The sequence below is a fragment of the Petaurus breviceps genome, unplaced genomic scaffold, assembly GCF_028583685.1.
Source record: "Petaurus breviceps papuanus isolate PSGF00001 unplaced genomic scaffold, PetGlider_PUasm1.0 90925, whole genome shotgun sequence".
Lineage (NCBI taxonomy): Eukaryota > Metazoa > Chordata > Mammalia > Diprotodontia > Petauridae > Petaurus > Petaurus breviceps.
Window position 1 is genome coordinate 16,963,778 of NW_027187380.1, and position 24,333 is coordinate 16,988,110.

The window sequence follows — 24,333 nt, forward strand, 5'->3', positions numbered from 1 at the left end:
CTCTGTTCTGAAGAAATACTCAGTATGAGAGTAGTACTCATTTCTTAAAACCATCCTCCCCATCCTCTCTCTCCCTATAGTGCAAATTGACCCAGAATAATTTTCCCTTCCTTCTTAAAGTGACCATTTATCACATGTCTAAACTTGGATTGGGTCTGGAACTTGTAGGGAAAGTCCTGAAAATGTGTTGAATTAGGATGATCTGGCTGAAGCAAGTTTTCAAAACATCTGTAGAATCTTAGGAGTTAGTACCAAAGAGTTTTAGAGATAGAGAGGATTTCAGAGATCATTTATAGCAGCTCCTTATTTTACAAGTGAAGAAATTAAGGTCCAGAGAGGATCAAGCAGTTGATTGTCTAAGGTCCTATAGAAGGTTAGTGGCAGAGCTGGACCGGAAAATCTTGGCCTCTGGTTCTTATCCTTTTGTTTCTGAGCTAGCTTTGAATGAGTTGACAGAAACATCTCTGTTAGATGGGTCACTTGATCTCATTGTGCCCCAGGCACAACTCCCCCCCCCCAAACCAAAAACACCCTCATAAAACAAACCCAAACCCAATGCTTGTGTGTGTGTGTGTGTGTGTGTGTGTGTGTATTTGCCTTTTGGAGGGCAATTGGAGTTAAGTAACTTGCCCAAGGTTACACGGCTAGGTTTTTTTTTTTTTTTTTTTTGTGGGTGTTAAGTGTCTGAGGCCGGAACCAAACTCAGGTCCTCCTGACTCCGGGGCCGGCACTTTACTCACTGTGCCACCTAGCCGCCCCTCCAATGCTTATATTAACCCAAAAAAAAAAGAGAGTCACATCTGGGCTGTTTTTCTTAGTTTATTATTCTTATTCTTATTTATTAGCTCCCCAACAATCTGCCCCTTCCCATATACCTTTTCATTTTAAAAAATGGTTAAGCAAAATTGTTAATAGATTGTGATTGATAGTACACAATACTCTCCACTTATTATAGTTTATAGTTTGTTGATAGAAAAGAAGGATGAGTGGTTTACCTTTAATATCTTGGAACCGACACAGTCCATAGTGTTTGACTTGAGTTTTGTTGGACAGGTATTGAGGGCTTCCAAGTTGCCCTACATATATAATATCAAGGTTCCTGAAGAAAATGTACCATGTGTGCTGGCTCCCCTACAGTAAATAACACAAATTATATGAACTACACCGTTGAACATTAGAATTTTTCTTCCTTTAGACTAATTGTCCTCCACGGAAGTTCTCCTCCAATGTCTTACCATGGATTTGCTTGGTAATGGAGTTGACACTGTGTCCTTGAAGATTATAAATGAGGAATGCAAATTCTGTAGGTCCTACCAAAATGAAAGGCTTCCAGTAGAGGCCTGGCAACAGACTGTCGGTGGTCCAAAGATCAGCCTGGTTAAGTATAGGAAGACTCACCAGGAAGCTGGTCAAAAAGATGACTGAGTTTGTTTGTTTGTTGGCCATAGTAGTATGTATATAGATATAGCAATAGATATAACACATATCTATAGATAGAGATAAATATATTTATATAATTATCACTATATGTATCTATAGAAATAGATATCTCCTATCCATCTGTCTGTCTGTCTGTCTATCTATCTATCTATCTATCCATCTATCTATCTATATCAAGACACTGAGGCAGAGAAAGGATGAGGTCCACATTAGTGAAAGAATACCTACTCCAGTAAAATCTCAAATTATTTTTGGATAATCCAAAAACAATTATGTACTATTTGCCTTTTTCTTCTGGTGCTTTTTCCTCTGGTGGGTAAAATTATCCTCTCTTAAATCAAAACAATACAAACAACACTTATACAAATTTCTTCTTCTAAAGAAATGTATTGTTGTGAATATGTTCTCCCATCTATTGTAAAATTATGGAAAGGTGGGGCAACTAGGTGCCATAGTGGATAGAGTGCTAGAAGACAGGAAGACTTGAGTTCAAATGTGGCTTCAGATACTTACTACCGTGTTTCCCCGATAATAAGACCTATCCCGAAAATAAGCCCTCCCCTTACTGTGTAAGATTCCTCTAAAACAAGCCCTCCCCCCAAAATAAGCCCTATTGAGATTGCTACTGTAGTGAAGGTGATCCCCTGTGCTACACGCTACATTACTGTACCCTCTGTATGCACCGTCCCCCCCCGTGAAACGCACGCCGTGCTCCGAGCTGCATCCAATCAGAGCTGCAGCAGTGAGCGCGTCATCCTGTTCTTTATTGAATTCATTATTGAATAAAGGTACATTTTTTTGTTCACATTTACCTGTTTATTAAAATTGCTGTCAATGTTCATTAAAATAAGCCCTCCCCTGAAAATAAGCCCTCTGGTGTTTTTCTGTCCAAAAAAATAAGTGTCTTATTATCGGGGAAACACGGTAGCTGTGTGACCCTGGGCAAGTCACTTCACCCTGTTTGCCTCAGATTTCTCATCTGTAAAATGAATGGGAGAAGGAAATGGCAAACCACTCTAGTATCTTTGCCAAGAAAAACCTCTCATGGGGTCATAAAGAGTCAGACATGATTAAAAAATGACTAAACAAAAAAAGAGACTACTTGGTCAAGATATATGAAACCATGAGTGAAACTGAATAGAATGAGGACTTTGTCCTTTGCAGTCTGGTTCCTAAATGAATCACTGTTATCTTTACTCTTTGAATTTTACCAAATACTGATCCTTTGGTATATTGATATGGTATAGTATGTTAAATAGGTATATAAAATTGCTGGTCAGGAAAGGAAGGGAATAAGCATTTATATAGCATTTATTAGAATCACCTATTAGTGCCTATGAACTAAAGCTGGAAAGGACCTAGATGATTGGTTATAATGACTTAGCCAATGGGGCGGCTAGGTGGCACAGTGAATAGAGTACCGGCCCTGGAGTCAGGAGGACCTGAGTTCAAATGGGACCTCAGACACTTAACACTTACTAGCTGTGTGACCTTGGACAAGTCACTTAACCCCAGTTGCCCTATGTTTCCCCCTTCAAAAAGCAAAAAAAAAAAAAGAAAGACATAGCCAAGGTCATACAGCTGATTAGTAAGAGAACCAAAGTTCTTTTAAAATTATTGATATTTTTGTGTTTATGGCACTTTCATTTTCAAACTTTTAATTCCCTCCCTTCCTTTCCTATGCAGAGGCCCCATCCTTTGTGACAAATAATAAAAAGGAAAAGGAGAGGGAAGCAGTTCAACAAAAATAACCAGTGGATCAGTAGATTCTGAAAGAATATGCAATATTGTACATCCGCAGTCTCCTACCTCCTCAAAGAAGGGAGGAGTTCCATTTTCTTATCCCTTGGGAGACTAACTTGGTCATTTGTCAATGTTGGTCAATGTTCAGCTTTGTTTTTCTTTTTTCTTTTCTTGTCATTATTGTGTATCTTATTACTTTATTTGCATCAATTCATATAAGCTTTAGGGTTATAGGATCTCAGAGACTATCAAGTCCAACCCCTTTGTTTTACAGAGGAAGAAACTGAGGCATTAGAGAGGTTAAGTGACTTGCTCAGGGCCACTCTGATAATCTGAGGCAGGATTTGAATGCAACTCTTCATTCACACCAAGACTAGAGCTCTATTCACTACTCCACACCCTGTACTCCGAGCTGCCTTCTACTGCTCTGAATTCTTCACTTTCATCATTTGGTGGAAAATGAAGGTAATAACAGTACCTACCTCCCAGGGTTGTTGTGAGGATTAAGTGGTATAAGAATTGTAAAGCACCTAGCACATTTTGTTAGCTGTTGTTGTTTGTTTCTCAGGAGTACAGTAATATTCCATTACACAGAGTGAGGATTCTTAATCCAGATCTCTTAATTCTAGAAATTAAGAGATTATCTATAAGATGAAGAAGCTAGATAGAATAATCTTTTAAAGTTTCTTCTAGTAATAGTCTGGTCAGTCATAATGCTCCTATCAAAGGCTCTTGTGATTGCTGTCCTTGTCATCCAGAACCATCTATGAGCTCACCACTAAGAACTTCTCCCTTTTGCCAGATCCTACTGGGGGAACTATTATCCTTCAAGATACCCAGTTTTTCCCATTTGTAACATACCCTCCAAATGGCCAAATTGATAATGGGTTCATCCATCATTAGAGAAGCAGAGATTGTGTAATTTCTTCTTAGTTACATTATAGTGGGTTTTCCTTTTGGAAATAAGTTGGAATACATGACTGCCAAGATCCCTCCCAACTTTGAAATTCTTTGAAGATCTGTGACATTCTTCTAAGCAAAAATCCTCAGTGGCTTTCTTTTGCCTTGGCACAGTGGATAGACTGCTGGGCCTGAAGACAGGAAGACTCATCTTTGGGAGTTCAAATATGGCCTCAGACACTTATTAGCTGTGTGACCCTGGGTAAGTCACTTAACCCTGTTTGCCTTCATTCTTTATCTGTAAAGTGAGTTGGAGAAGGAAATTGCAAACCACTCCAGCATTCATTTTTCATTTAAAAAAAATTTTGAGTTCCAAATTTTCTTTCTCTAGTCCCTCCTCCATTCATTGAGAAGACAAACAGTATGATGTATTAGGGCAGCATAATAATCCATAGCATTTATATGACATAATTTGTTCAGTTACTTCATTCCCTATCTGCTTTATTTCTAATTCTTTGCTTCAGTAAAAACTGCTGCTATCAAGACTTTTGTGTATTTGGGTCTTTTCCTTTGAGGTATGTGCCTGATAATGGCATTGCTAATTTAAAGGATAGTTAACTTTTTGGATAGAGGTCCAAATAGATTTCCACAATGGTTTGATGCATTCATAGCTTCCCCAAGAGTGCTTTAGTTTGCTTGTCATACATCCTCTCAAACAATTGCTATTACCTATTTTTTGGTCATCTTTGCCAATCTTGTGAGTGTGAGGTAGGATCTCAAAACTGTTTAATTTGGAATTGCTTATTATTAGAAATTTGGAACATTTTTTTCATATAATTATCGATAACTTAATTTCTTTCTTTTCAGTGTATTCATATCCATTGACCATTTATCTATTGGGGAATGGTTCTTATTCTTCTATCTCAATTCTCCTTATGTCTTGATTATATGACCCTTAACAGAGAAATTTGTTGCCAAGATTTTTCTCTATTTAATTGCTTCCCTTCTAATTTTAACTGAAGTGATTAGGTTTATGTAAAACTTTAAGATAAAAATTTATGGAATTGAATTAATCCATTTCATCTCTGTGATCCTCCTTGTTTCTTGTTTGATATTTCTTCTTCTACAATTATGCAAGCTCTATCCTTTCTTGTTCCTCTAATTTTTTGTGATATGAATTTTTGTAGCTAGATGATATAGTCATTTGGAGCTTTTTATGGCATGTGGTATGAGACATCAGGATTAATCTATTTTCTGCCATACTGCTTTCCAGTTTTTCCAGAAATTTTGTTGTATAATGAGTCCTTATTCCAGTAGCTGAAGTTCTTGGGTTTATTGAACACTCTCCTAATAAATATGATTGTTTATGGGCCTTGCATACTTTATTTTTTCCATGGTTTGACCTTCCTTTTTTCTTTGAACTAGTATCAAAAAGTTTTTGATGCTTTGTAGTATAGGGTAAGGTCTGGTGCTTCTCAGGTCCTTCCTTCAAAATTTTCTTCATTATTTCCCTTCAGATTCTTGATCTTTTGTTTTCCAGATGATTTTTGCTATTATTTGTTCTAGTTCTATGCTGAAAAAGTAAATTAATTTAGGTAGTAACATCATTTTAATTTTGTTGGCACTAACTATAAGCAAATAGTATCTTGGGATTGGTGGTATCTGTCTTCATTTCTGTAAAGAATGTTTTGTGGTCATATGGTAAAGAACTCCCAGATATTTACACATATATTCTATAGTTATTTTGAAGGGAATTTCTTTTTATATCTCTTCCTGTCAGGTTTTTATTATTATTAGTATTCATAAAGATTGCTGATTCTTTGTGGTAACAATTCTTAGGTGAGCCAGCTTTTTAATGAACCAAGGAGATGGGCAATGACATGCTGTTAACAAATATATTCTCTTGGAAGAATTCTTGAAGATTAAAAAAGAAAGGGAAGTTCATATGTATATGTATATAGAGAAATGTGTATTTGTTTGTGTTTCTCTCTGAGCAAACATCACATTGTTATACCAGAGCAATTAGAAGGGTAAATTGTCATCTGGGAATGCCAATGGTTTTTTGTTTATCTTGTATGAGGTAAGTGCCTCCTGTTGAGTATATGGAAGTTGGGATGATCTAACTCTTTTTTTGTTTGCTTGCCTTACAGCATATGCCTTCCTTTATTTTTGCTACTTCATTTAGTTGCTTATTAAATTGTACCTTGAGTAGGATGGGGAGCCAGGGAGATCCCTGTAACACCATCTGCCCCTCTACAGGCCAAACGAAGGTATAATGGAGGAGAGAGAGGCCCCTTCTACCCAGTCTCAACAGAAAGCCCTAATCCTGACCCTGGGGCATGTCCCAATAAAACTTCAGGTTAATTTTACTTGCTGTTCCAACCCTGGAATTCATTGTGAGAATTAGACTGTTCAGCTGGACTAATTTGCCAGATCAGATTGTATAATTATCTTTTATAGGGCCGGGTGTGATGTATGTTGGGCTTTTTTGCTCCAGGGGTAGAGACAGACAGACAGACAGATAGAAGGAAAAAGAGAATGGGAGATAAAGGAGAGAGGGAGAGGAAGGGAGAGAGATGGACAGAGACAGAGAGAGATAGAGAGACAGACAGAGAGAGAGAGAAAGAGAGAATGTTTGTCTTTAATGCTCTTCCCTCTCTTCATGTCAACAAACTAGTGAACAAATATATTTTCTTGGGTACTGCCTAATCAGAACCAGGCCCAAAGCACCAACACACTTTTAATTTGCTTGGGGAGAAAGAAGGCTTGTAACCATTCTGGGAGTGGAAAACTGAAGGGGAGGTATGCCTAGCTTCATGACAAGGTATGGATGAAGATCAAGTAGAGCATTTGCCCAGAGGTCAATTTTAGAAGTTTAGGGAAGATAGAAGCTCACTCCGGTGGTTTGTTATTACAATGACTTGGGTAGAATTCTGCTGGAAATTGATCCACCCTACTTTTAGCTTATTAAAAATGGGTCTTAGAAAAGGACTCCCTTTTAATGTCTACCAGTTCATCAGTGGTAGGGATTTCTCTTATATAATAGGTCAGAGACTCTTAGGGTTGTTATGTATCTTTTCCCCTTCTTTCCCTGCCATTTTCCATAGACTCCTCTAGACTTTGTGCTTTGTTGATTCTTGAGGGGTGGGAACCTTGCGAAGTGTCTGTGAATATATTTGTCTTCTGGCCTTTACCCAGGAGACCATTCCCTACCCTTTTCAGGGAGCAAATCCATTTCAGCCAAAGTTTGGTGTTTATTTTTGTCTTGGTTTTGTTTTGGTTTTGTTTTTCTTTTGTATTTGAGTCATGAACCACTAGGTGGTGTCTTATTCACAATTATTCATGAGATATTGAGGAGGGAAGTCTGCAGGGTGGAGGGTGTGTGTGTGTGTTTTGAAGGGTGGGGGGTTTTGTTGTTGTTGTCATTGAAGGCCTTGGGGAGCTGAATCTGATTTTTCTAGGTCACTGGGATACCTCAGAGGTCTAGCATCTGGTGTGCTATAGTGGGGCAAGTGGCCAACAGCAGCCACCATGCCTGTCTCTGACTTCTGAGACTGGAAGAACAGGGTTGGAGTTCTCCAGGGTGGTCTTAGCAGCGCTTATGTGGTGAAGAGTCCATGGTTGAGGCAGTAAGACTCTTCACATCAGGACCAGGCAAGACTGGCAGAAATGGAGACCAGAGTCCTGTAGGTGCTGATCTCTCTCACCCTCCTTGGGAGGCATCACCTCCTTCAGTTTGTGTACAAGAAAGAAGAGAGGAGTGGGAAGGCATCTGATCAGCTCAGGAATAACCCTAACCTCTTAGAGATCCATTATCACCCTGGAGCCATGGAGATAACCTGGCATAGTAGAAATAGCATGGAATCCAGTTAGAAAACCTGAATTATTGTCCTAGTTCTACCACAGATTAACTGGGTAACATTAGGCAAATTACTGCCTCTCTGGGCCTAAGCTTTCTTGCCTGTAAAAAGAAAAGATTGGCGTAGATGACCTCCAAGGTGCCCTTCAGTTCTAAATTTGTTATCACATGATATTTACCTCAGCTCAGTTCATTTATTAGTATCCATTTATGTCTTAGTTTATAGGGATAGGAATAGGGACAAGACCTTTGATTTCACTGGTATATCACTTTCTACCAATGCAGGTTGATGTCCTCTCTGCAACTTAACAGTGGTGTCAAACAATAGAAAACTGATCCCTGCTGAGAAAACCACAAATTGAAATTATCTGTGTTGTATTATAATTTTTATTTAGTTTGTTTAATATTTCTCTTTTACATTTTAATTGGGTTCAGGCGGCAATTGGGAGTTTTGAGGGTCAAATTTGACTCTGTGGCCTAGAGCACCAAGGAGGTAGATGACATGTCTAGGGTCACATAGCCAGTATGTATCAGAGGTGAGACTTGAACTCAGATTCTTCTCACTCTGAATCCAGTTCTTTATCCATTACATCACTTCTCTTAGTTTATAAATTTTATTTTATTTAAAAGTTAAAAAAAAGTCAAGAGGCATATAGAACTAACTTGACTATGTAAGACTAAGAATTTTTCCCCAACAGATAAGTAGTCACAGGATACAAAAAATTTTCTAAAACAAATATACAGGCTATTGACAGGTTTATGAATGATTGCTCCAAAACACTATAAATAGGAGAAATGCAAGTCAAAAACAACAATGCTTGCACACTCTGCAAATTGACAAAGATGACAAAAGATGGAAATAGTCATCACTGGATGGGCCATGAGAAGATGGGCACACTGATATACTGTTCGTGGAGCTGAAAATGGGAATAATCATTCTGGAAAATAATTAGGATTACTTGAGAAAATCACTATATCATTCATCCTTTTAACTTAGAGATTCAAAGACAGAGGTAAATGGTATGTACATACCAAAAGAAAAAATTATAGAAGAGACTTTTGTGGTTGTAAAAAACTGGAACCAAAATGGCTGTCCAGTGGTTGTTGGATGGATAAACAAATCATGGTATGTAAGAGTCATGAAACATTATAGTGCCATAAGAAATGATGAATATGAGCAATTCAGAAGTGAACTGGTACATAGTGAAGTAAGCAAAATCAGCAGAGCAATAAATACAGTAGGTAAAATAAATCATGAAAAGAGTGTTAAAATGAAGCTTCATATTAAGTAATTATAATGATTAGTCTTGATATTGGAGAAGAGATGAGAGGAGGGAACATATCTCTCTTTTCAGTAGGAAGGTAGGAGACGAAGGAGATAGCATGTTGCATACGTTGTCAGACTGAATCGGTTGATTTTACTCAACTGTATTTCTTTGTTCCAAGGAAGGGCTTCATGAATGGTGGGTGAGAATACAACGTATCTGGAAATATAGAGATGTAAAATCAAAATGTATCAATAAAACATTACTAAACAAAAGTAATAAAAATGTGTCTTTTCAATGCATTCTGCACCTTAGATTTTTAAACTATATGGATAGGGAACTGTTTTGGCTAGGGAGTGCTTGACATCGTGTCAGGTCTTGTGAAGGCTGCCTAACCCCATCCTGGTCAAATATGCATCTTCAGGTACCTAATAATGCTTAAGATGAGTTTGAGGTGTTATGTTCCTCCTGATGAAGGAGTGATTTTGCATTGGGGAAAAGGTAAGGCAAAACGGATTTACAGGTTAAATGGAAATACAGGGAATGTGACATTTGAAGGTAGGGTGGAGAGGACTTTAATTCTCACTCTGTAATTCACAATGATATTTCCCAAGTCCTATTGGTTCTTGCTTCACAGTGTCTTTGAATTTATGTGTTACTCTCCATTCCCATAACCATTAAGCTTCCATTTCTTTGTCAAGGTGGACCACGTGTTTTAATTTGGAGATGAATTTTGTTTTCTGTTAGTCAGTGTCTTTGTGTAATTTCTGTGCCTTCTCCTTATTTTTCCAGCTGAACTCAGAAGATTGTGGCAGATGTGGCAGACAGGATGCTTCAATCTTACACAAATGAATAAGGTATGCTGTATACTTTATGATTGCTATCTTTTAAGGCCCTGGTGACTTCAATTTGAACGTCTTTCCTCACTATCCCTACCCTTGACGTCAGATGAAACGAATGTCAGTGTCTTGCTATTGGGTAATAAAGAGAATTTCTGGAAATAGACTACTTTTTAAAGTATTGATGATTCATCTGGGCCTTCTTGCTTTCTATGCCTGTCTGAACCATCTCCTAATCCAGGAATCCAATTCTGGGTTACCAAGAATTTGGAGTTGCCATTTAGAACCATGTAGAACTTGAGCAGGTCATTTCCAATCATCTAGAATACCTCTTTAGAATAAGAAGATTCCACCTGATACCTACCTTCAAAGGAATATTCAAATCGAAAGGGATATTCTAGTCCTACCCATACCTATACAGAAACCCTTTAAAAAAAACATTCCTAACAAATGTTCTAGGCTCTCCATTTCAGATGACCTTCTATCTGCATATATTTATTTATTTACTTAGTTATTTATATGCTATATCCCTCATTAGAATGTAAGCTTCTTGAGGGGCAAGAACAGTGTGTATATGTGTGTCACATGGTGCCTGGCACACAGTAAATACTTAATAAATGCTTGTTGACTGACTGGCTGCATGTATAGTGATGGGAAAATCATTACTTCTTAGAGCAAGCAATTCAATTTTTCTTCTTCTTATTAAGAAATTGTTTATTTTCCCCTATGTTGATCAAGAATTGATCTTTTTGCAAGAAGGAAGAATTTTGCTATGAGATCAAAGAGGATCTCTAGGCATTCTTGAATTATATCAAGTTAGGTTTTTGTTCATAAAATAAAGTTTGGGCAGAAAGGAATGAGATGTTTGATTACAAGGACTGGATTTACCAGTAGTAAATAAATGTCAATACTTAGTCTACAGCAGTTGTCCTGTAGCTCTAGGTCAGAATTATGGATTTCATTCCTGTATCTTTAATAGTATGACTTCTTATTTAATTGAAAACCCAGAACCTGGGTGGATTTGGTATACATAACATAGACTTCTTCGTTTTCACTACTTGCTTCATTCCTTCTGCAAAGGATACCTGGTACTTTTTCAATGCCCTATCTAATTCATTACTGAGTCTTTCCAATTCTTTGTCTCCAGTATTTCTGAGCTCTATCCTGTCTTTTCTAGGCCCACTGCTACTCTCTTAGTTTCCCGTAGCATATTGCAGCATTCTCCTCCAGTACCTTTATGAATTTCCAATCCCTCTTCCTTCACCAGCACTTAATTAATTCTACACAAGGCTACCAGAAACACCTTCCCCAAATTCAGTCTTCATCATGTCAGTCCCTTGGTTAAGAACCCAATATATCTTCCTATTGTCTAGTAACCCAGATGCTCAGTCTGGCATTTCGAAGTCTCCATCTGTCTGCCTCCTCATGTCTCATAAATCTCATTTTTCATTCTTTGTTTATACAAAATCTCAAACTTATTGGCTGCACCCAACTTGCTCTGTCTAGAATGCCCTCACCAGGCTTCTTTTACCATCCATGACCTCACAGCTTTCATGGAACAATTCAAAGCTCCTTTCTCCAAGAAGACTTCAACTGACTGCTTCTCCAGTAGGCATGACCTCAGCAATGTGTGGCTTGGTTTGTATGCAGTTAATTTACACACACACACACACACACACACACACACACACACACGTATCTATCTATCTATCTATCTATATATATATGTGGAATTCTGTAAATATGCCCTTCAGTAACTCTATAAATATGTGCTTATTCTATCTTTCTAGTTGTGTTCTAGAGGACCCTATCTTTTATTTCTTCTGAATCTCTTTCTCATCCCCCACCACATAGTGTTAAGTACAGAATTTTGTACCCAACGATTGTTTTCTGCATGGTGCTGATGAACTGTCTGAGGGATGGGTCAAGAGAAAAAATGTCTCTTAGAGATTTTCTTTCTGGGATTTGTTGGCTACCTAGAATTTGGGTAAGGGTAAAGCAGGGCAGGGAAGGACAGAGAAGTTAACGAATAATTCTAAGGGGATTTCCAAATAAGTCATTGTTCTTGCTTTCTTGATGACAACCACACTCCCCACCCCCACTCGCCACCATATATAGCCATCTAACACCTCCATTGCACATAAAGAGGCATCTGTAATCAAAGTAGTGATTATAATAAGAGTAACTTGCATTTACATAGAGCTTTGTAATTTACAAAGCATTTTATATAAATATTTGCTCATTTGAGCCCTACAACAACCTAGGGAGGTGGATAATATAGCTGGTCTTATTGATCTTGATTTTTTAGGTAGAGAAGCTGAGTTCCATGGAGTTTTTAAATGATTTGCCCATGGCTATACAGCCACTCGGTAGCAGACATAAGATTCAAGACTGAATTTGAACCTCAATTCTTGGACCCAAATCTAGCATTCTTTTCTACTCTACCATAGCTTTGGTGTTGAAACAGTGAGGCCATGAGGCAAGAAGGTAAAGAGACTATTCAAGGAACACTGTTTCATCTGCTCAGGATCCTTTAAATCAGAATGGAATGGAGTTGGATGTTGTTCATAGTGGTTAGGAACAGTCTGCTGGCATGTGCTGGTTGGTTGGAATCAATGATGTCATTTCCTGATGATTAAACCCTGAGAGGTTTGACTTCCCAGACAAGGGCCTCCGCCCATGGTAACCTGGCCTCATAGTCCAAAACAGGTGTCACTAAATTCCCTAAGCCTGAGTGCCACTAGTGAAATTAAGCAATATCTGTGAGACAGGAGAGAAAGGGAGCTTTCTCCTTTTTCCCCTCAAAAGGGAAATAAAGGAGAAAGAAAACAAGGGGTAAGGGAGAGATAGAAAGAAGTAATAATGACAATAATGATGGTTAACTTTTTATGATGTTTACTATGTAAAAGGCAGTGTACTAAGCATTTTGCAATCATTATCTTATTTGATCCTCACAAAAACCTTGGGAGGTAGGTGCTATTATTGGTGGAGTTTTTTTTGGTTTTTTGCTTTTTTAAGGGGGGAAGGCAGGGCATTTGGGGTGAAGTGACTTGCCCATGGTCACATGGCTAGTAATTGTTATGTGTCTGAGGCCGGATTTGAACTCAGGTCCTCCTGATTCCAGGGCCAGGGCTCTACTGACTGCACCACATAGCCACCCAGTAGGTGCTATTATAATTCATGTTTTACAGATGAGGAAATTGAGAGAAACCAGTGAAATAACTTGCCCAGTGTCACACTTGTCTGGTGAGTGCCTGAGGCTGAATTTGAACTCAGGTCTTTCTGTCTCCAGATCCAGCACTATATCCACCAAACCATCTAGAGATAAGAGAGATACCTGTTGGAAGAAATGGTAGAGTTATGTTAATCTCTTTTTGTTGTCTTGTCTGTATCTGTGATTTCTTTGTCATGAAGAATGCCCACTGTGAAAATTCCATTCCCTTGTTGTTGTTCAATCCTTTTTCAGTCATGTCTGATTCTTCATGACGCCATTTGTAATCTTCTTGGCAGAGATACTGGAGTGGTTGGCCATTTCCTTCTCCAGCTTATTTTATAGATGAGGAAACTGAGGCAAACAGGGTTTCGTGACTTGCCCAGAGTCACATAGCTAGTAAGTATCTGAGACCATATTTGAACTCAGGAAGATGAATCGTTCTGACTCCATGCTTGGTACTCTATCCACTGTGCCCCTTCCCTTATGAAGCTCAGCAACTGTTCCATAACTTACAGACTTAGAACATTGTCTAAGATAAGGAAGCTAAGTGATAGAAGCATGGTCATTCATCTAATATATATAAGAGGAAGAATGGGAGCCCAAGTGTTCTTGATTCCAAGACTGACCTACTTCTTTACTGCTCCCTCTCAAAGTGGGATACATGACCAATGAATTGTTACAGTGGCCTCCCTTTGCCACAGGTTGGCTAAAATGGAACTGTTAGTGGTTGCTGCCCTAGTCAGGTAATGAACATTTTCCTCCTTTGGTCCTTGTAGGGATTGCCTTGAAGAGAATCTCTCAACCTTTCTCATTCCCGTGCTTCTCCTCCTCCTTTTTTTTTTTCCTTTTGGAGGGCAATTGAGGTTAAGTAACTTGCCCAAGGTTACACGGCTAGTTTTTTTGTATGGGTGTTAAGTATCTGAGGCCAGAACCAAACTCAGGCCCTCCTGACTCTGGGGCCGGCACTTTACTCACTGCGCCACCTAGCCGCCCCTCTCCCTTTCCCTCCCCCTGCCCTGCTTCTCCTCTTGACCCCTATTCTTTCCCTCCCTGAGTAGAAACTGAAGATTTTGGTTCATTCTTTGTGGAATGAAATAATAAAATAATTTCCTTCTTACTCTTTGGAGTCCTTTGGGTAAGCAGAGATCAGAGTGTGGAAAGGTTTAGTCTTAAGATCCCCAAAGTTTTCTGTCTGAGTCAGTATCTGTGTCTTTCTGACTCGTTGTCTCATAAGCCAAGTCAGAGTGGTTCTCTTTAGAGAGCCAATAGTTTGCAAAGTTGATTTCTTGATAAATGTTCCTTGATAATAGGGGGTATCTTGAAAACCACATACCTCTAAGGGATTCATGTCTAGTATATTTGTTTCATGGAATTTTCTGCTCCCCAATCCCATAGATGCTAAACCAGGCAGGGACTCCCAGTTGTAGTGACTCAATAGTACCAGGAGTTTTCTTGGTGCATCTCCACCTGTAGAGACACTAGGAGAATATGGTAATACTATTGGAAAGTCTGATGAAAAGAAGGGAGGAATTAAAGTATAAAGCTCATTTTCAGAATCTTTCTTCTGAGGTCATGATTTTTTTTTTCCCTAAGTAGATTCTCTTAAGTTCTTCAAATACTTTGTCTTCTAGAAGATTTTCCTGATCAACCAGTAGCTTAATATAAATATTTTACTCATAGGGCCCTGGCTTTCAGAGAGGGATGGCAATGAAGCTGAAACTTACCATTTTAGGACTCCTAAAATAATAATATTTATGAATAAAAAACCCTTAATAATAATAAATACTTATATACCTTGTTCAATTGTTTCTGTTGCGTTTGATTCTTTGTGAACCATTTGGGTTGGTTTCTTTTTTTTTTTTTGTAAAGATACTGGAATGGCTTGCTATTTCCTTCTCTAACTCATTTTACAGATGAAGAAACTGAAGCAAACAACATTAAGTGACTTGCCCAAGGTCACACAGCTAGTACGTGTCTGAAATCCGAACTCAGGAAGATGAGTCTTCCTGATTCTTGGCTCAACACTCTGTCTACTGTGCTGTTAGCTGCGCACAAAATGCTGATGTACTTTTATGTCATTTGAGCCTCATAGTAATCCTGAGAGGTAGGCAGGTACTACTGGTATTACAGTCCATGTTTTACAGACGAGAAAACTGAGGCACAGGGAGATTAAGGGGCTCGCTCAGAGTCACATAGGCAATAAGTGTTGGAGGCAAGGTTTGGACACAGTTCTTGACTTTGAGCTCAACACTGCCTTTTTATGTATCACTAGCACAATTACCTTGCATTTATATAAGTGCTTTTGCTTATCACTGAATAGTTTTATATTTGGTTCAAAATTTCAGTCACAGAAGGAGCATACTTGGGGTGAGAAGGATGGGTCTAGAAAGCAGTTCACTCAAAAAAAGACCTAGGAGTTCTTGGTAATCACACGTCCCATTCAAGTCATCTATAAGTTACGCCACATTAAAAGTCTGTGATTAACTAGCATGAGTAAAGCATGAAGTACAGAATGTGAGGCGCAGGCAGTAGTACCACTATTATCAGCCTGAAAGTATCATGTACATACATCTAAGAGCAGCAAGGTGGTGCCATAGTGCAGAGTCCTGGGCTTGGAATCAGGAAGACCTAATGAACTTCCTCAGTTCAAATCTGACCTGAGACATGCAATACCTGTGTGACCCTGGGCAAGTCACTTCACCCTGTTTGCCTTAGTTTCTGTATATATAAAAATGACTTGTAGAAGGAATTTGTGAACCACTCAAGTACCTCTGCCAAGAAAACACCAAATGGGCTTAGGAAGAGTTGGACTAGACTGAAAATGACTGAACACAATCACATACAATTCTGGGTACCACATTTTAAGAAGGACATTGACAAACTGGAGTATATCCAGAAGGAGATGGCCAGAATGGTGGGGATACCTGTAGCCATGGCATACAAAGATTCTTGGAAGGGACTACAGCTGTTTAACCTAAAGAAGATTTAGAATGTGAAAGCCACTTCCAAGCATCTGAAGAGGGATTAGACTTGTTGTTTTGCCCAGTTCTGGAGGGAAGTATTAGGACCAATGGAAAGAAATGAAAATGAGATGGATTTTTGTGTGATAGAAGGAAAGCTGTATTAGTGGATAGAGGGCTGGACTGGGAGTCAAGAAGACCTGAATTCAAATCATGCCTCAGATACTTACTAGCTTGGTCTTGGGCAAGTTATTCAACCTCTACTAGCCTTAGTTTCTTCATCTGTCAAATGGGTAGAGTAATAACACCTACCTTCTTGGGTTGTTGTGAGGATTACATGAAATGAAATGTATAAAACTATTTGTGAACCTTAAAGCACAATATAAATGCTATTATTAAAAGATGAATATATTATCTCAGGAGATGGAGTTTTCTGTCACTGGAGATCTTCAAGCAAATCCTGTATTGCATTAAGCCTTTTGGGGAAATTTAAAAGAGATTCATGATTTGTGTAAAGCTTATATTTGATGATTTCTTTTAACCATTCTACCTCTATCTGTGAATTAATAATATCAATAGCTTCAGAATACCTCTATGAGACAGGTAGAAGTTATGATGCCCATTTTATAGATAGAGAAGCTGAGTACCCCTCTCAGCTCACACAGTGAATCAGTGGTGAAACTGGCATTCAAACTGGAACCCAGAGCCTGCCCACCATGGTCAATAGCAGGGATGTAGGGGTGAGTGGGTGGGAAGGGGGACTGTTGGGAGAAAAAAGAATAGAATGTTGGTTTTGAGTGGTGGCAGGGATGACCTCACTGTGACAGTGACTGGCCCTGAGGACAAGAAGACTGAACATTCACCCTCTGTGCCCAAATGTGAGTCACCTTAGTACATGTCATTTTGGTAGCTTCTCCCCCTACTCCTACTCACCTCATCCCAGGACATCATGGTCACTAGTCTGACCTAATGACTCATTTATTCTCCAGGTGCCAGGCCCTGGGAGTAGGGGTTCTCTCTCTGCTTATGACCTCTCTTTCCCCTTTGTTATAAACCTGCACCTTAGCTGCACTGTTTCTATAGCTTATGTACATAAGACGCATGTGCAGAGAAAGCCCTGGGACACCTCAGAGCCCTGGTCTTAGCAAGGGCCTCCATTTGTAGGATGCACATTCAGGACTTTACTCAATCAGAATGACTTACCTTTTGATAAATGATAGATGGAAACTGGGGCTGGGGAGAAGGTGGGGATAAAGCTTACCAGAAGAGGAATTAGTGTGTCTTCCCATCTACACCAGTGGAGTTCACCCCAAAACACCAGTGGTTGTCTAATGATTGGTTTTCCTGACGCACTCAGCTATCATTTAACCTCCCATGTAATTTCTCCTTATTGGTTTTTCTTTTCGTGAAAAAAACCTGTGTCATTTACCTAGCTCATTGTTGACTTCACCGGTTATTAATAATAGTAATAGCTAGCATTTAGATCATACCTACTATGTATCAAACATTGTGTTATGTACTTTATAAATATTACCTGTTAGAATAATTACAAATTACAAATATTTGATCCTCATAACAACCCTATTATCCCCATTTTATGGATGAGGAAACCGAGGTAGACAGAGGTCAATTGACTTGCCCAGGGTCACACAGTTCATAAGTGTCTGATTTAAACTCAGGTCATCTTGATTCTAGACTCTATTCACTGTGCTGACCAGCTGCCACATTCCCTCCCTTCTATGTTCACTAGACTGATACAATCTATTTGTTGTCAGCTTTAGAAACCAGATAGCAAGAGGGACTTTTCTGATAAAAAACAAAACAGAAAATCCTGGAACTGTTTTTTTTTTTTTTAGGAGCTGCATGTGGGTGGGAGAAGATCGGATAAGCCAAAGTGTTTAGACATTTAGATGTCCGGCTTTCTTGATTGATATGGCCTCTATTCAAGCAAGATATAGGAAGAGGGGAGAGGATCAGAAAGATTTTTGCTTCCTGTCTTCTGTTGTAGGCTCAGCCCCTTTCCTGTGGCTGAGTGCACTCACCTTCAGCTTCTCTCCTGCTGAAGCTGGCTTTCAGATGATTCCATTGCAATGTAGTAACTTAGATCCAAAGAGACCAACTTCTCAGATTCCCAAGTGAGTTTGACGGGGAGGGAAGAAACATACTTAGGAATTGAGACAGAAAGCACTTAGAAGATTTACCAATCAACAGTAATGGGTAAGTTTCTCTAGGACTCTGGTATTCTAGGTCTCAAAAACTGATTAAAAAATCTATTTTTTGATGTAGAAATTGAACCCAGCTGCCAACATAGGGAATATGGAGGGGCTATATGTATTTTAGATAGTGGAATTCTACCTGGCCTACTCTGTCCAAGGAGGACCTCTTCCTACATGGAGCCCATGGGGCCTGGGAAGCATATGGGTCTATCAATCATTGATGCAAATGTCATTGTGCCAAGGTATGTAGTGTCTGTGTGAAAGGGTCAGCCCCTGGTGACTCAGTCTGCTGGGAGCTCATAAAATGGAAATGACTCACCTCTAGCATTGAACAACAACTCCTAAGGCTAAGCCGCCAGCACCTGTCTGGGTCGTGGTTAGTTATTAACATGTTGCCAGGAAAAGTGTCATGGGAACAGAAGCCTGCCTTGCTTACTGTGTGTACCTTGTCTTTGCAATGCTTTGAGACATTCACTTCCCATCCCCTAGCACCCTCACTCTACCATATGCCACAACTGCAGATGCCTCTGGGCCTGCCAGGTGCTCAGTCAACATAAGCAGCCTTGGGATGAAAAAAATGGAAGGAAAGATGAGGAGGGAAGGAAAGAGATGGATTAGGGCAAATTGAACCATGATTGTTCTCTTCTTATCTGGAGGTATGTGCATCAGGGATGAGGATCAAAGGATCCAGCCTTACAGTCTGAGTACTTGAGTCCTGATCCTCTTTGTGGTGGGAGTGGGAGCTTGGATGGAGGGGAGAAGCTGGGCTGCATTCTCCCTTTTGTCATATCCTGCCCTGAAGCACTATCCATGTGTCCTTCCCTAGCCTGTAGGGGCACCTCCAGAGTTCTGCCTCCCATGGCCCTGTCAGCCCTTTGCCAGAGATGCCAATTAATGCTGACAGGTGGTGTAGGCCGCCCATTCCAGGGGCATAAGGAGGAGTTCTGCCAACTCATTTCACACAGGGAGTTGTCTGGCATGAGGGCCATACACTCGTGCCCCATTGACCTTAAGCATTCAACAGCAGCAGAGTTCCTCAGTGGCTGGTGTGGCTGCTTTTTTTGTTGGTTGGCAAAATGCATTGTTAGGGTGGAATTACTCTTCTTGAGCAGGTTAGGAAAAGTTCTTTGGAGGTCTGCTTATTAGGCATGGTACATAGGGATTTAGATCCTCACCTCCTTCTTGCCATTTCCCCTTCCTTTCCTTTACCACTCCATCCACCAGTACTTTTTAGAAGAGTATTCTCAGCAGATTTTCTTCTTAGTTTTCTAGAGACATGCCCTACAGCCCTCTGGGAAGGCCTAGATTGAATCTTACATGATCAGGGTCTGTAGAAAACCAAACTCCACCACCACCCTCAGTTCCTTCTCCCTCTAAAATATCAGTTCCCTATCTGTCTATCCTTTACCAAACTGTTTTATAGGCATGACAGAGAAGGTCACCAGAGTTTACACAAAGGCAATGAAGCACTCTTTATTCCCTGGAGTTGAAGTTGGAGTGGGAGCTTGGATGGAGGGGAGAAGTTGGGCTGGATCTCACATTCTCTCATGTACTACCCTAGAGCTCTAGCCCTGTGCTCTGCCCTACTCTGTCCCTACAATGGTCCAGTGTCTAGGAAGGATGGTGAGAATGTGGAGGGGGTAGAGATTTATTTACCACTTACTACTCATCTTCCTAAAGTCTTGGTGGCCACAATGAGAGAGACTGCAGGAAGCAGCACCCAGAGACTGGCATGGGGCTAAATGGGCCATATGCTCCTTCCTAAGAGAACTCTGCCCATATTCCATTGTGAGTTTGCCTTCTATTATTCTCCTATATTTAGAATAATAATAATGATGACAACAACCAGTATTTCATGTACAGCAACACATGCATGTATCTCATTTTGAGGTTCACAAAGAGCATTTCTCACAACACTCCTGTGCAAATGTAGCATGCATCCTTATCGTTCAAATGACAAAACTGAGATTCTGAAAGATTAATTGACTTTTCTAAGCTGGTGTGAGTCAAGACTCAAACCTAGGCTTTTAGTCTCTAGGGCCAGTAAGTTCTCTTTTTCCTCTGTTATATCACTTCCCCAAATCTCAGAACCATAGGGTAGTCAAATTGGGCATGATCTTAGAGGTCATCTAGTTCAACACTTTTCTTTTATGAATGGGGAAAGTGAGACCAAGAGAGGGGAAGTGACATTGTCCAAGAGCAACCAGGTCTTGGCAGGGCCAAATACTAGAAGCTATAATTCCTGTTCCCCTTAGTCTGGTATGGGGCAGCTAGGTGGCACAGAGTGCTGGGTCTGAAGTCAGGAGGACCTGAGTTAAATCTGTCTTCCAATACTTACTGTGTCACCCTAGGGAAGTCACTGAACCCAGTTTGTCTCAGTTTCCTCATCCGTTAAATGAGGAAGAGAAGGGAATGGCAAACCACTCCAGTATCTCTGCCAAGAAAAAAATGGGGTCATGAAGAGGTGAATACACCTGAAGGGAATGAAGAACAACTAGGCTGGTGCTAATTCCATTCATAAACAGTCGGTCATCTTTTGGGGATAGCTTTGACTGACTCCTACATCTCCTGGTTAGAACCTATAATTCTGAGAGGCTAACTCTAAAAGTTATATTCTCTTCTGTGTTCTTTACCTTCACTTCAATACATCAAACATTTGTTATGTGTTCAGGTATAAGTACAAGACAGGTCTGGTTTATGACCTGAACTTTTGGAAAAGGAGCACCTGAAGTTATCCTCTTGGGTTGAAAATGACTGGCTACTTCAGTGCTTTGCCAACTTACCTGTATAATGTAAGATAGGAACAAAGGAAGATGATATGAGGGGATGGTGGGATGAGAGTCCTTGGTTCTAGTCCTTTCTTGGCTACTTTCTCACCTAATAACCTTGAACAAGTTCTTTCACCTCTCTGATAGTGATGTGCTACAGCCAGCTTGTACCCAAGGTGATCATTAAATTTTCAGCTTGGGTATTTATATCCTGAAAGTTGGCAAATGCTATAAAACAGGCTTTATTTATTGTTCTATCTATGGATTGTCAAACTATGGCCTGAGTTGCCTTTGGGCAACTGGTCTAGACTTAAGAGAGTGATGGAGGAAATGTTGATGATGCAGATTAAAACTAAAAAGTGCATCCTGCATACATCCCCATCCCCTAGCCAGCTGTTAAACACATGCCAGTACAACTCTGTCTCTGATCCTTAGTTTTCTCATCTTTAAAATGGAGATAATCACATTTGTACTATCTACCTCATTTGGTTGCTATGATGAAAATGCTTTGTAAATTGTAGGTCTCTATACAAATACAAGTTGCTTGTAATATTATTATTACACAGAGGTACTCAATAAGCAATAACTTGTGTCTATACAGAGTGCTTTAAGATTTTACAAAGTGCCTTCCTCATAATAATAGGTTTGTAGGGAAAGTATTGTTCCTATTTCATAGAGAAGGAAACTAGGCTCACAGAAGTAAGGGGACTTTCCCAGTGTCACACTGCTAATAAGTGTTAGAGGAAGAATTTCAACATAGAATTCTGAGTGGCTCAAATTCCTGTGCTCTTTTTCCTGGACCTCACTGCCCAAATAAATGAGTTCCCACCTTGTTTTGCTGTCCCTTTGGCAAAGTATATACAACCTTATAGAGCATCATATGTTAGGCTGGAATTTTGCAATGCCATAGACCAGCTTGTGAAATTAAACAGTTTTTCTTAAGTGCTTGATGCATGCCCAGCATTGCCCTTGTGGCTGCCAGAGACTAAAATAACAATTATAATAATAAAAGAATATATAATTTGTTTTCAGGGTGCTTCTTGGGAAGACCAAGATTCCCATCAAAGAATCAGGAAATAAAAGGGCACAGATTTTACTTCAGTACCTTGCATACTAAAGTTATTTAATAAGCATTTCCTTAATTAAATCATTGAAGGCATACCTATGTCCTAGATCATAAGATTATGAATTTAGGCCTGGAAGGAATGTTGGGCATCATATAACCTATTTATTTTATAGATGAGGAAACTGAGACCCCTAGAGGTTATTTTGCCCAAGGTCACACAGACAGTATCTGAAACTGGATTTGAACCCACATCATATGTAGAAAGTACATGTGCTGTATAGGAAGTTAAGAGATTGAGAAGATCTTTGTGGACTGAATAGTCAGGAAAGGCCCTATGGTGGAAGTAAGGCCTTGAAAAAAAAATGAGATTAGAGTTACTGGAGAGAGGAAGGGAGCAGGGGCATTCAAGATGTGGGGGAGCAACATGAGTAAAAGCCTGGTGGCAGAAATTGTGTATGTGTATTTATTAGAGACAAGCATGACTGATTTGTTTGGGGAGCTAGTGGGAGATGAGGCTGCATTGGAAAGGTTTAACCAGCTGGTGGAGAGCTTTAAATCCCAAGGTGAGGAGTTTACTGTGTGTGAATAGCCCTTCATGCCAGGTTGTCAAAAATCCCCATCATTGTTTGAGAAGGCCCTTATGCTTGGAGTTAAGAGTTTATTCATTATATTTTGGAGACATGGGTTGTGAAAATATTCAGAGCCTTAACTTGATATAGGGGTATAACAATACTTCATAATTCCCCCGCAAATTCACTAAGTGGATGTATGTGTGGTGTATATGTATATGTATATGTGTCTATGTATGTATTATGTATGTATGCTTGCATATACCAGGCCTGGAATCAGGAAGATCAGAGTTCAAATTTGGTCCTAGACACTTACTACCTGTGTGACCCCGGGCAAGTCACTTAACTCCTATTTGCCTCAGTTCCTTATCTATAAAATGGGGACACACTGGAGAAGGAAATGGTGATCCACTCTAGTATGTTTGCCAAGAAAACTCCATGGACAAGTTCATGGGGTCACGAAGAGTTGGACATGACTGAATGACTGGACAATAAATGTGTATATACATTTATACACAGGTATACAACATACATATATAATACACACATATACATTTGTGAATACATACATATACACGTACACACACATATATATACACACATACTCTCATACATTTCAAACATTCATATAGATATATTTTTTCCCCATTGTCCCTTTAAATTTTACTTTGTCTACTTTCATACTACTTCATAGGAGTCAGATTAGAGTTATGAATTTAGTCAGAAGACCTAGGTTTGAAGATTGCCACTTATTAATTGTGTGACCTTGGGCAAGTCACTCACCCCACTTTAGCCCTTATACCCTCCCAAACTCCACAATGCTAAGAGGTTGAATAGATGATCCCTAAGGTTCCTTTCGGTTTTAAATCCTATAATCCCATGAAATCCCTATTACAGGAGTCATTTAAAGTTGGCCTCTAAGAGTCCCTGGAACTAATGAGATAATTTTCACTAGGAGGAGGGGAGCAGAGAGGAAGATAGCCTTTTTTCCCCTCATTTCTTTGAATCATTAAATTTTTCCCCCGTCCCAGCAGTACCCAGGCTTTTCCTTCAGTTCTAGCTTCACTGTCCACCCCTCCATTGTTGTTGAAGTCATCCATTGTGAATCAAGTCCAGACATGTTGAGGAAGTTGTCCTGCTGCAGCCTGTGCCACGTGATGTGACTGAAGGGCTGGGTCTCTGTGGCTTCAGCCCAGAAGGATCTGTTCTCTGCCTCTGGCTTCCCCCTCTTCCCAGGGTTCTACCCTCTCCCCACCCCCAGTAGGCAGTGCAAAGTGACTGAATGTGGAGGCCCGGGTGCCTGCTGGCACTGGAGGGATGGGGGCCAAGGCTGTAGGCTTGGTTTGAGTTTTCTCCCACATTCACTTTATTGAGGGGGGGGAAGGAGAGGGAGAGGGGAAGAGAAAATGGGGGAGGGAGAGGAGGAGAGAGAGAGACAGAGAGAGAAAGAGAGAGAGAGAGAGAGAGAGAGAGAGAGAGAGAGAGAGAGAGAGA

The 24,333-nt window shown here is 39.9% G+C and overlaps 1 long non-coding RNA gene across 1 annotated transcript in view; it reads left to right on the top strand.

Moving 5' to 3' along the window:
- LOC138152577 (uncharacterized) overlaps positions 1 to 24,333 on the top strand; it is a 271,906-nt gene that overhangs the window by 229,759 nt on the left and 17,814 nt on the right. The window contains exon 3 of the long non-coding RNA XR_011166129.1: positions 10,000 to 10,064. This is a non-coding gene — a long non-coding RNA (uncharacterized lncRNA). The remainder of the gene's footprint in view (positions 1 to 9,999; positions 10,065 to 24,333) is intronic.